Source organism: Sciurus vulgaris, assembly GCF_902686455.1.
Source record: "Sciurus vulgaris genome assembly, chromosome: 13".
NCBI lineage: Eukaryota > Metazoa > Chordata > Mammalia > Rodentia > Sciuridae > Sciurus > Sciurus vulgaris.
In genome coordinates this window covers 49,589,090-49,603,027 of record NC_136474.1, presented here as the reverse complement: position 1 = coordinate 49,603,027, position 13,938 = coordinate 49,589,090, and the positions used below count along the sequence as shown (strand labels likewise).

At 33.6% G+C, this 13,938-nt stretch overlaps 1 long non-coding RNA gene across 1 annotated transcript in view; it reads left to right on the top strand.

The window, feature by feature from the left end:
* Positions 1-13,554, top strand: part of LOC306642546 — a 39,546-nt gene extending 25,992 nt beyond the window's left edge. Inside the window, exon 3 of the long non-coding RNA XR_013758589.1 lies at positions 13,293-13,554. This is a non-coding gene — a long non-coding RNA (uncharacterized lncRNA). The remainder of the gene's footprint in view (positions 1-13,292) is intronic.
* Positions 13,555-13,938: the final 384 nt, after the last annotated feature.

Genomic DNA, 13,938 nt, shown 5'->3' with positions numbered 1-13,938 from the left:
GCAACACATGCAACTAGAAATCAATGGATTAACCTCCAAACTTCTGTGAGAATATTATTTACAAAACAAGAATTCTGTATTTATTCAACCTTGCAATCAAGAATGAAAGTAGAGTAAATACAGTTTTGGACACATAAGGCCCCTCAAACTGTTATCTCCTCATCTTTTCTTAAGAAATTACCAGAAGATGTGCTTTAAAATAAAGACTACATTAAGAAAGAAGAAAACATGGAATCTGGGCTAATCTCTCTTCTTTTCTTTGCTTGAAGTTCAACAGGGCCACAAGTTCCAATTCCAAAATCTCCATAGAGTTACTGATTACCAGTACATTACTGAAGAATCAGATTTATTATATACTTGGAAGAGAGAAGATTGGAGATAGAAATATGATTGGTTATTGGGCATCTAACTAATTGGATATTCTTGTGTCAAGTATTCATGATACAAATCTGGCTGAGTAGGCCTCAGAGCTGTGTGGTGTTCTCAGATAGTGACTGTGGTACAGAAGCAATGAAACATATTACATTTAACATTTTATTAAACGTAGAGATGCCTCTGTATTTTATATTCTATCAATTGTATTTTTAGATCTCAGACATTGTTCCAAAATCTTTGAGCATTTATAGGTCATAAGCACTTTGCTGCTAACAACTAATAATGTTAATAAGAACAAACAGCTATTATTTATTGATCAATGCCAGACTTGGTCCTAAACATTTTTCACATATCTCATCTAATTTTTATAATGCCCCCAAGTAGACACCTAGTTATTACTCTATTTTCTACTTTACAGATGAGAAATCCATAGGAATCAAGTGATTTGCTAAAGCAAAGTAACTGTTTAGTGGTAGAACTCTTTTAAGAAACCTGTGCACTCTGACTTCTGAACCTAGGGTGTTAGTCTTTATCTTGAAGTGGCAGACCTACCTATGGGAAAGGGATGGATTCTATCAGCATTTGTAATTAGAGACTGCTATGGTTTGAATGTGGGGTCTCTCAAGGGTCATATGTTGCAAGTTTGGTCCTCAGTGTGGCAATATTGAGAGATAGGAGCTGATGGAAAGTCAATAGGTCACTGGAGACCTGCCATTAGAGGGAATAAATTAGTTTTTGTGGGGCCATAGTCTCTCTCTGCCTTCTTGTCTTGCCCGGTGATGATACCTTCCTGTTAATGCTTTCACCATTGTGATGTCTGTCTGCATTGATGCCTTTATCAGAGACCAGTCAGGTACCAGCCCTTGAACTGTGATCTAAACTATTCAACCTCAAGTATCTCATTATAGTAAAAGAAGACTAATATGGAGACTAAGGCCCATGTTTGATCTTTGTTCTTTCCTCAAACAAACTCTTTCCATAAAGGTTGATTTCATTTACATGATACTTTCATAAAACAACCATGTGATTGATCAATAGATTTAATTATCTATGAGGGTATTTGAATTCCAAATAAATAACTTATTACCCAAATGAATCTTGGTAGAGTTTGTCTGAGACATGTGAGTGGTCTTTTGTTGTATTTACTTCCCTGCCTCTCATCTAGAAATGGAATTTCTATCAACAAGTGACTATCTAATATCCATTCCTTTCTCACTATATACCTATGTGTGTACTTTTAAGGCTTACTTTTTTCAACCTATGGAACTTTTTTTTTTTTTTTTTTTCTGTGGTGCTGGGGATTGAACGCAGGGCATGCGAGGCAAGCACTCTACCAACTGAGCTATATCCCCAGCCATTAAGTCTTACTTTTCAAAAAAGTCATCTCCAGAGGAAAGAATATAGTTTGGCATAGTCAATAAATTTTTAAATTACTGAAAAAATATTAAATATATGTTATAGCATCAATTCTGTTGCTTTTATAATTACTTAGAATAATTGTAATAGGTAATATTGGATTTCATTTTAAAAGATTTTTGAAAATGTAAGAGTTCACTTTTTTATTTTTAACCTAGCTGTTCCTAAGGAAAGTTCTTTTATGATTTTCACTTGACAGTTTTATAAAGCAATGTTGAACTTGCCATAATGATAAGAAAAATATAGTCTACTCTGAACCAGAATTACATTTCTACATTATAAGTCAAGCTAGACAATATCAGGTTAGCTATTTTCTACAAAGTAGTTAAGCCGAGCTATCCCAAGAGATTTGGAAATCTTTTCTAATTGATTCAAGGTTAATAGAAAATGGGGTTAATGTTCACAGATCATAAAATGAGGAAGGCAAGGTAAACTGGTACAAGTATAAACTTGCACCTACAGAAGAAGTATGCACAAACATTTATATCTGCCAATTTTCATGAGTAAAGGTTTGCAATATACTACCCAATAGCTAGTAAAACCTGATCACGTTTTACCTGAATAAGTTCAAATCAAGAAACTTTATTCTGCAATTTTTCTTGATTACTCAGGTTATATAAACATGGGTTAGTTATTTATTCAATATGCTAATCCTCAGTTGCTTCTCTTATTAAGTGGAAAGAATTTGATTGGTTATATTCTGAATATTCAGCTCAAAAGGTGTTCTCTGGGGCAAGTAAATATTTTTTTCAAAATGTGGGAGCAAAAGCAAAACAGACTAGTGAAGGAGATGTTTTATAAAAGAACAATATTTTAAATGTGAGACAATTTTGGTTTGGGTTCTCCAAAAGTTGATGCTGAGACATGGAGGTACGAGTGATATAGAAGAAATGTGCTCCCCTATAAAACCAGTAGGGTATTTGAGGAGGCAGGACCAGAAAGGAGAATAGGAATAGCAAGGATATGATTTTACTATCAGCCCAGTCCCAGGGATCTCCAGGGTTTAAATTACAATGAAAAAGTTTATTGTACTTGGAGGCGAGGAACTGGAGCTTCCATACTCTTTCAACCAATCACTGGCTAACTTGTTAACCAAAAGAGATGAAAACTTCCAGCATCTATATATGATGTAGCATAACTGAAGAGTAGTTGTTTGAAGAAAGTTGAGGTGCTATAGTGTAAAGAGTAAAGCTCTAAGACTTCTGCTTTCAGCCAAGATGGAGTTATAAGAATCAGATTTATTCTATCACCTGAAATAATAAGAAGAACAAAATGTATAAAACAAGGTTTTACAAGTCATTGTATATTGGTCAGTGAAGACAGTTATCCCTCAGAAAGGGTAAACAAACAAGTCCTATAATTACATCAGCTTACTGCCTGGAGTATTTCCCAGCTGGTTTGACCCAGGTAGAGTTCAGTGATCTTACAGAGATTGTATTTTGGATGAAAATGCAAGACCCAACTGTATGATGCCCTCATTAAATACATTTTAGATATATAAAACCAAGTAGGTGAAAATAAAAGGATTAAAAAGATGTCTATACTAACACTAACCAGAAGGTACTGAGAGTGGCTATACTAATATCAGGCAAAATATGAGTTTAGATCTGAATATATCACTACAGAGTGTATCAGTAGATCTGAGTATTTAAAGGTAAAAAGTCATTTTCAAAATGATAAAGGAGTCAAGTCATGATGGGATAACACAACAAATCTATGCCTCTAATGATATAAATTTAAAAATAGGTGAAGTGAAAGATGATAGGAAGGAGACTAGGACAAATCCATAACTATATCTCTTTATTATAGCTAGCGATTCTAACACCCTCCTCTTAACAATTGATACTTAATTATCAGTAGGAAGAAAATAGTAAGATCATTGAAGGGTTAATACCATCAACCTACTGGATATAATTGACATTTATAGATAATTCCACTTTAAAACAATATACATTCTTTTTCGGTATATGTGGAACATTTACCAAGTTAGACTCAAATTCTGGGTCACATCATAAAACATGTCTCAAGTTTAAACAGATTTAAGTCATACAAAATGTATTTTCTGACCACAAAAGAGATATTTTAAAAACCAAAAATAGAACGATATGTGAGAAATCCCCAAATATTTGTAAACTAAATAACTCATGCATCAATGATGAAATCAAATAGAAAAGTATTTTGACTAAAAGATAATGAAAATGCAACATTAAAATATGTGAGGTGTTGCTAAAGCAGTACATAGAGAAGTTTATAACACTAAATGTCTATGTTGGAAAAAAAAATATTTCAAATCAATGACCTTAGCCCCCACAGTAAGAAAACTAGGGGGGAAACAGAAAATAAAAATCAGAATAGAAATCAGTGAACTTGCAACCAGAAAAACAATAAAGAAAAATCACTGCAACCAAAAATTTCTTAACCAAATTAATGAAACTGATAAACATCTAGCCACACTAATACAAAAAATTTAATAAAAAAAGGAAAACATAAATTATCAAATTATTAGGCATGAGAAAAGTGATCACTATAGATGGAACAGGTGATAAAAGTATAATATAGGACTATCATGAACAATTTTATGCCAATACAAGTTTTTAGATGAAACACAATAAGTTCAAAGAAACAAACTATCAAAGCTTATTAAAAAAGAAATAGCTCTTTGCTAATTTAAAAGTTTTTATTTGTAATTAAAAATCTAACCATAAAGAATTCCAAGCCAGGAGATTGACTGAAAATGGTTTTATCAGTGAATTCTTACAAACATCCTAGGAATAAATGACATCAATTTTATGCAGACTTTTACATAAAATCCAAGAGGGGAAATACTTCCCAATTCATTTTACAAAGTCTGCATTATTTTGGCACCAAAACCAAATGAAAATGTTACAAGGAGAGAAAACGACAGATTTATATTCCTCATGAAATAGTTGTAAAATTCTAAGCAAAATTTTAGCAAATTGAACCTAACGACATACAACAAAAAAGTTACTACATCATAACCATATGGGGTTTTATTCTTGGAATGTAAGGTTTGTTTAACATTTTAAAATTAACAAATTTATTATATTTAACAAATTATAAAACCAGGAACCAAATGATCATCTTAATAGATGAAAAAAAATTGGACAAGATCCAACATTCATTTTTGATTAGAATTATTTGTAGCTAAGGTGACACACACTTTTAATTCCCGTTACTTGGTAGACTGGATTGCAAGTTTGAGATTAGCCTGGACAACTTAATAAGCCCTGATCTCAAAATAAAAAATAAAAAGGACTAGGGATGTAGCTCAGTGGTACAGCACCCCTGGCTTCAATCCCCAGTACTGAAAAAAAAATTGTAAACTAGGAGTGGAAGAGAACTTTGTCATGATAAATGACATTTATGAAAAACCTATAGCAGACGTCATAGTTAATAGCTGAAAGATTTTCTCCTAAGTTCAGAAACACTACTACAGCCACTTGAATTCGTGTAATAGTAGAGATTCTAGCTAGCATAATAAAGCAAGAAAAATAATAAAAATCATACAGATTGAAAAGGAAGAAATAAAACTTTATTTGCAGAAAACATGAATGTCTAGAAAATACTGTGGAAGCTACAAAAAAATTCTAGAAATGATAAGTGAGTTTAGTTTTTGAATATAAGATCAATATTTAAAAACCATAACCAAAAATATTAGCAATGAATAATCTAAAATTAAAGTTTATATAAAATAATACTATTTATATATCAAACAGTACCAAACATAATCATATTACAAATCTGACAAAAGATGTGTGGAAAACAAAAAATTTTACCATTTTTATAACTAAAAACTGTAACATAGTGCTGACAAAACTGGGCATGGTACACTTATCTGTAATCATAGCTATTTGGGAGGCTGAGCCAGGAGGATCATAAGTTTGAGACTCACCGGGTAGCATAGTGAGACCCTGTCTCAGGAGAAAATTTTTAAAAAAGGAAAAAAAAAATCAAAAACAAGAACAAACAAACAAAATAATATTGCTGATGGAAATTAAAGAATACCAATTAAATAGAGAGATATACAGGGTTCATGGGGGGAGACTCAATATTAAAATTTCATTTCTACCCAAATAGATATATAGATTTAATGCAGTCCCAGTAACAACATAGCATTTTAAAAATAAATATTCTAAAATTTATATTGAAATGCTAAAGACCTAGAATAATCAGAACAACTTTGGAAAAAAAAAAAAAAAAGATTAAGTTGGAGAATTTATACTCTGTATTTTTTTTCTCTGTTTTTGGGGGTGGTGGGGAGAGTACCAGAAATTGAACTCAGGGGTACTCAACCACTGAGCCACATTCTCAGCCCTATTTTGTATTTTATTTAGAGACAGGGTCTCACTGAGTTGCTTAGCACCTCACCATTGCCGAGGCTGACTTTGAATTCCAGATCCTCCAGCCCGAGCTGCTGGGATTACAGTCACATGTCACCACAGCCAGCTTTCTGTAGTGTATTTGTAAATATTTAGCAACCAGCTTTCTGAGTGTATTTTTGTAGTATAAATATACCATGTAATGTCAAGTTACTAATGTGATATCACTGAATACAGAATTGGGAAGAGATACACACCACCAGCTCTTGAAAATGAGTGCAAGCTAGCTTCAGCATACTGCTTTTTATGCTACATGATTTTAACATTTATTATAAACCTATAGTAATCAAAATGGTTGTGGTATGGGCAAAAAGTTAGATAGTAAACATAAAATAAGAATAAATAAAAGAGTTCATAAATATATATATATGATCAATTGATTTTTTTTGACAAAGGTACAAAGATTATTCAATGGAGGGTCTTTTCTATGTGCTAGAAAAATTGGATATTCTTATTTGTATATTTCATAAATCATATAAATGTTTAAGTAGATCATGAACCTAAATGTATAAAACTTTAAAGTTTCTAAGAGGAAATGGGAAAATTTTTGTGACCTCGAGTTATGTGAAGATTTCATAGATATTTTACCAAAATTATGATCCAAAAAAGATTCATAAGTTTGACTTGACCAAAGTTGAGAACTTCTGCTTTCTAGAAGACATTTTAAGAAAATGAAAAGATAAGCTACAGAATGTGAGAGAATATTTGCAAATCACATACAAAATGAAGAACTTGTGTCAGTAAAACATTAAAACCCTTAAAACTTAAAACTGCTTGGCCATATGACCCAGCCATTTGCTCCTAGGTATAAATTCAAGAGAAATAAAAATGTGTTTGCTTTCTGATTTATATAACAATTTTTCTCATAAAAATAAAACCTAGGTAAAAACCATTAAAATAATGCAGAAGCAACATTTAAAGAAATTGGGACCTTGGTTCTGGTTCTGTCACTTTGGTATTGATACTGTGATTTTCAGTTTACTCAAAATAAGGGAACTAAAATATTTTGTTTATAAGGTCATACCCTAGTTTGGATGTTGAATGTCCCCCCAGATCCCATGAGTCTTCATTCCCAGGGTGGTGCTATTGGGAGGTGGTGGGACCTTTAAAACATGGGGCCTAATAAGAGATCCCCAAGGCATTGGGGGTGTGCTTTTGAAGGAGGGAGTGGAACCCCAGCCTTTTCCTCTTTGTCTTTTGTTTCCTGGCCATGAAATGAGTGGTTTTGCTTTACTGCATGCTCTGATCATGTTGTGCTGCCTCACCACAAGTCCAAAGCCATAGGGCTAACTGATAATGGACGGGAATCTTTAAAACTGAGAGCCAAAACAAATCTTTCCTCTTTATAAGTTGATTATTTCAGGTATTTGTAGTAGTAGCAGAAAACTTGAAAACAGGTCATATCTTGTTTAAATATGATATGTAAAATGTGTTTTGTTATTGTTTAGATGTGAGGGTCCCCCAAAAGCTCACGTGTGAGACAGTGTAAGAAGGTTCAGAGCAGAAATGATTGAGTTTTGAGAGTCTTAACCTAATCCCTGATGGGATTAACTGAATGGTAACTGGAGGCAGGTAGGATGTGGCTGGAGGAGGTGGGAATTGGGGTGTGATTTTGGGGTATATGTATTTGTATTTGGTGAGTGGAGTCTCTGTGCTTCCCGATCACTGTGATGTAAACTGCTTCCCTCTACCACCCTCTCTGTCATGATGTTTCAGTCTCACCGTGAGCCCTGAGGAATGGAGCCAGCCTTCTATGGACTAAGATCTCTGAAACTATGAGCTCTCAAATAAACTTTTCTTCCTTTATAGTTTTGCTGGTCAGATCATTTAGTCACATCAGCAAAAAAGCTGACTAAAACACATTCTCATGAAAGTGGCATTTGGAACCCAATGCTATAAGTATCAAATGATTTTTGTAAAATCAGAATATTTGATGGATGTTGTTTTATATCTCAGTAATGTGGTTTAATTATTTTGCAGGGGTAGGGAACAAAATTTTTAATAATTATAAGCAAATGTAGCATAATAACTATAATGTTTATGGTTTTAGATAAGCTCAATTTTTACAAATAATCCTTTTAATGGAGAATTTCTGTTTATAATGATTTTGTTTCAAATTTTGAAATCCCTAAATCACTTTACCAATTATTTTGAATTTTACTTTGCCTATATGAAATGACAAAATAAGAAAGGCCAAGTTAACTATATTCTGTGTATAATACCATCATAAATGGGATGGTATCAAACTAAAAAGAGTCTTCACAGCAAGGAAACAGTCAAGAACATGAACATAGAGCCTACAGAGTGGGAGAAAATCTTTGCCACCTGCACCTCAGATAGACCATGAATCTCCAGGATATACAAAGAACTCAAAAAACTTAACATCTAAAAACCCTAAATAACCCAATCAATAAATGGGCAAAGGAAATGAACAGATACTTCACAGAATAGGAAACTTGAATGGTCAAAAAATATATGAAAAAATGTTCAACATATCTAGCAATTAGAGAAATACACAGTAGAACTACTCTGAGATTCTATCTCACTCAAGTCAGAATGGCAATTATCAAAAATACAACTAACAATAAATGTTGGTGAGGAGGTGGGGAAAAAGGTTCCTTCATACATTACTGGTGGGACTGCAAATTGGTGCAACCACTCTGTAAAGAAGTATGGAGATTCCTCAGAAAACTGGGAATGGAACCACCATTTGACTCAGTTATCCCATTCCTTGGCCTATACCCAAAGGACTTAAAATCAGCATACTACAGTGATGCAGCTACATCAGTGTTTATAGCAGCTCAGTTCACAATAGCTAAGCTATGGAACCAACCTAGGTGCTCTTCAAGAGATGAATGGATAAAGAAAATGTAGTATATATACACAGTGGAGTATTACTCAGCTATAAAGAAGAATGAAATTATGGCATTTGCTGGTAAATGTTCTCTCTGATATGTGGATGTTAGCTTATAACAAGGGAGGGTAGAGAGGGGAAGTATAGAAATTTATTGGATTAGACAAAAGGGAGTGAAGGGAGGGAGAGGAGATGGGAATAGGAAAGATGGTAGAATGAATTGGACATAACTTTCTTATGCTCATATATAAATACATGACCAGTATAACTCCACATCATGTACAACTATAAGAATGGGATTAAAATTGTAATGGGTTGCAACCCATGTATGTATAATATGTCAAAATACAACCTATTGTCATATATATCTAAAAACAATAAATACATTTTAAAGAGGCATTGGGATCTGGGAAGGTTTGTTTTTTGTTAGTACTAGTTTATAAGACCTCCAAGAGTAAAAGTCTATTTGTGATAGTTCTGGTAAACATTAATTATCAGTTTAGAAAAATGCATGATAGTGGTCAGATGATGCCTGAAACCAGGGTACAAGTAATTCCCATAGCTAAGAAAGGATCATCCACATATGACCCAAGTAAGTTAATATTAAATTAGAGCATTTAGACCCTATTGATATGAACTTGGAGATATGATACCCATGCAAATGTAAGTGGTTATCCCAGGTACAGTGTATCTACTTAATACTATGTAAACGGTAAATAAATTATGGCTGTACTTAAATTATGGTTCTAGGGTTACCTACCACATCTTTCAATAGGGCATTGTAAAATTCTCTGTGCCAGTTCTAATCAGAGTCCTTGACTTGCGGGACTTTTGTGGTGTCACTTGCCAGTCTTTTATGATCCAAGTTGGTTCATTAGTGCTTGGTCACTTTCTTTGATCTGATATATAAAATCTCTAAGGTTTTCAGTCTTTCGTGCAAATTGGTAAAAGTATAGATTTTATACTCATTTCTTAATAGCAATTTACTTTTTAGATGCTTGCCACTTTTATATAGTAACTCATTTAATTTTCCCAAAATATTATGAGGTGAATGCTATTTAGAGATGAGGAAAAATAGTGACTGAGATTGGCAGCCTAACTCTAGAACTCATGTGTTAAATCTTTATGTTACTTTAGAAATAAACCAGATTTGTTCTCAAATTGATTTTATTTATTATTTTAGCTACTTTTGTTCATACTTGTTATTGTTAATGAGGTGATTACCTTTAAGTTCCCTTTAATGAAATACCTTCTCTTTTTCCTGTGGCTCAGAAGAAAAGGTTTTATAGTCAAGCCCCCTCCTTCAAAAAAATGTCTCAGAAGCCACTTATTTTGTGTCAGTTTCCCAAATGGATTTCATTTCAGAGCACCTTTTTAAAAATAGCATACTTATTAACCACTACCTAACACTGTGTGAAGTGTTCTGGAAGTGGTACTAGGTTTGGAAAATGAGACAGCACTATTTCTTGCTGTATTGAGTAATATATTGTACTGTTGTTATCAGTTGTCTTTTCTGGGATAATAGTGTGATTAAAATGTCCAATCTGCTTTTGCTGTTTGTTTATCATGCCCCTTTATATGTATTTTATATAAACCTTTGTTAAAATTCTTTTAGTCACAAATGAAACTAACTTGAGCTACTTTAAACTAAAAAAGGCAGGGATTTATTTTGAGGTTATAAAGTAATCCTAAAAGGAATATGGGGATATAAGTATTTCAAAAGCAGGGAGTCATTCTGGCCAAATGAGGAATTAGAACCAGGAAATAGCTTCATTATTCTCATTTTCTCTCTTTAGGGTACCTGGCCTTTCATTTCTTAACCTAACTGCAAATCTACTTCATTTTCCTTTCTTTGCAGACCCAATATCAACTAAAATACCCCAGCACTTTGAGACTTAGGTAATATTGGTGAGCCCTATTCCATATCTAGGGGGACTCTGGTGGCTTTTGTAGAGATTTTCACACGTTTCTGAGTTATAAGTCAGTAAGGTAAGTGGATGGGGGAATGCCAGGCTGATGTCTCACAGTCACCACCTCTGGCTCTAGGCTCCTGTTTCCCTATGTAGTAGCCTTTGTTGAGGGTTTGGGAATTTATATCATAGTGATATAATCAACAGGGACTGCTAGGGATACTTTCAGAACCCCTTGAGAAATTTCCTTTGGCCCATCATCCAAAAAGTCCTTAACTTTAAAGTTTCACTTTAAACTTGTATTCTGTTCTTGTAGTGCTGGATATTGACCCAGGGTTTCTCACATGCTAGGACGCATTTACCAGTGAGCTACATCCCAGCCCATTCACTTTAAACTTTCTTATGAACTTTTTTCTCCTTCTCTCATGAGGGAAAAAAATAATTTCATGTGCCACATAGAGTAGTTCTACCATCTCCTTCATTTCTGTGGCTTCTGGTACTTGTGCCTCAGGGTTTCACATTCTATCCTAGGCAACTCAAACACGGACATGTCTCTTTCTGGTTGTTTTAGTTTTCCCTGGTTGCCATAACAAAGTACCACAGACAGGATGGTCTAAAAAACAAAAAAACTTTTCTCACAGTTCTGGAAGCTTGAAGTCTGAGATCAAATTATCAGTAGGCTTATTCTGGACTTCATAAAAGAAGGGTCTGTTCCAGGCCTCTCTCCATGGCATGTAGAGGGATTCTCCCTGTATATTTACACCATCTCTCTATACATGTCTGTCTCAAAATTTCCTTATCTTAATAAAGACACCAGTCATTTTGGATTAGGGCTTATGGTATTGATATCAATTTAACTTAATTATCTCTTTAAAGATCTATCTCCAAATACAGTTATATTCCGAGGTACTGAAGGATGAAACTTTAACATGAGAATTTTAGGGAGGAACATAATTCAATCCATAGTACTGGTATTTTTTGTTAAGATAATGTGATTATTATCTTGGTTATTTTTGCTTCTCATTGTTTATGGTAGGGAGGGGGAGTCCTCCTTGCAGCAACTTAGTTTAAGCAAACCACCTTAGCTGATCAGAATTGGATCCCAATTACAAATACCCAGGAGAGGGTCAGGTTGACCGAGGTCAGGTCATGTATATTTATTCAAGAACACTCAGTTTGGCCCAGGAATCAGGTTATTTCATATGTAAAGCTGACAGAACCCATAGTGTTGACGAGACAGTTTTCAGTGAAATGAAAAGAGTTAGGACCTTGGTAGTCAACTTAAGCATTTTCTACCATTAAAGTACCAGGATAAGTTAAAAAAATTATTTAGAATTAGAAAGAAGAGCAGTATGGTATATTTTCTCATTTTAATGACTAGAACTGACTTCAATAGTAGAATACACCCTTAAGAATTTATTATTTAGAAAATGTTATGATTGATCTAAACTTAAAGAACTTGAAATGGTTATATGTGTATTTAATGTTGAAGTAATGGATGTACTTAAACTTCTAATATGAAGTCACAGAACTACAAAGGAAGATGAACTTATGGTTAAATATTGCAACTTGCTTTGTTTAACATTACCCAAGTACTATATAGGTGCTAATGAATTCTTCAACTTGAGGAGACATGCAGTGGAAATTGCATCACGTTTTGGTTCTGTATGCTACTGTAAGCAGTGATTTCTTCCACCCATAGTTTTTTCCTTTAAATTGCTACCTTGTGCCAAATTAACATATGAATTCATGAATAGCTTTATTTGACATGCCTGCAGTAATAACTAGATTCACTAAGGAAAAGTAACCCCAGCTACCTTTATAAGAGTTAATATTTCATATTTCTTCATCTCAGTTGAGACTTGTGTCACTGCAGCTTATTTATTTATTTATTTTTTTTGGTGACACATGTCCGAGAGTATCATGACCAATATTCTTAATGTCAGAGAATTCATCATTAGCTGGAATCATGGCTGAAAGTTACATTTTCTAAGTAACAACATGCCATTACTTCTGGCTTGGGGGTAGTGGTAAACTTTATATCTAGTTCTTTCCCCCTTAACATTAGAGTACAGTTGTTAAGAGTTTGGGTTTCAAAATGAGAAAGACCTGGGCTCTTACAGTATGTGGTTCAAGCGTGTATAAATTTTAAGGTATGGGGTAAATTCCTGGGCTTCTGAGCTTAGTTTCTTTATCTGTAAAGAGGGATAATAAGATTATTACAAGGATTAAATGGGATAATATTTGCAATGTGCTTAGTAAGATCCTGGAACACAGCTAATGTTTAAAAAGTAGTAACAATTATTATTAATATCCTGATCATTATTTTCAATGCAGGCCTGGAGAAGCAAAATTGTGTAGGGTGTGGTCTTTGTCTTCAAGAAACTCAAGACTAACACAGTATGGGACTCGAGAAGTATCACTGTAGATGGCTGAGGCGAGGGGATTGAGAACACGTGGGTCAAAGGGGACACGATTTCAGCTAGAGAAGAAGAATAAATTCAAGCAATATATGGTGCGTCATGGTTATTATAATTAGTAACAATATATTATATACTTGAACATTGCCAAGGGTCTGGATTCTAAGTATTCTAATGACAAAAACAAAAATCAAAAAACAAAACTGTGAGGTAATGCATATATTAAATAGTTTGATTTAACCATTCCACAAAGTATACATATTTTAAAACATGTTGTATTTGATAAATATATAAATTTCATTTGTCAATTAAAATATATCACTGTGAATATGTCTTTATATTGGCAAGGCATTTAGTACTTGATAGTTATTGGTGTTTCCATTAAATGCTATGTAATTCTTTTCAAAATTACGTACAAAGTTTATTCTTAACTTTGGATTTTAAGAACTTTACACTACAGCAAAGTATTTTGAAAGACTAATTAATACTATAGGTGTGGCATTCTGTCCCCTGTTCTTAGTTTTGTGCCAGACCCATGTGCTTTCAGGCTCTTTCCTACATAC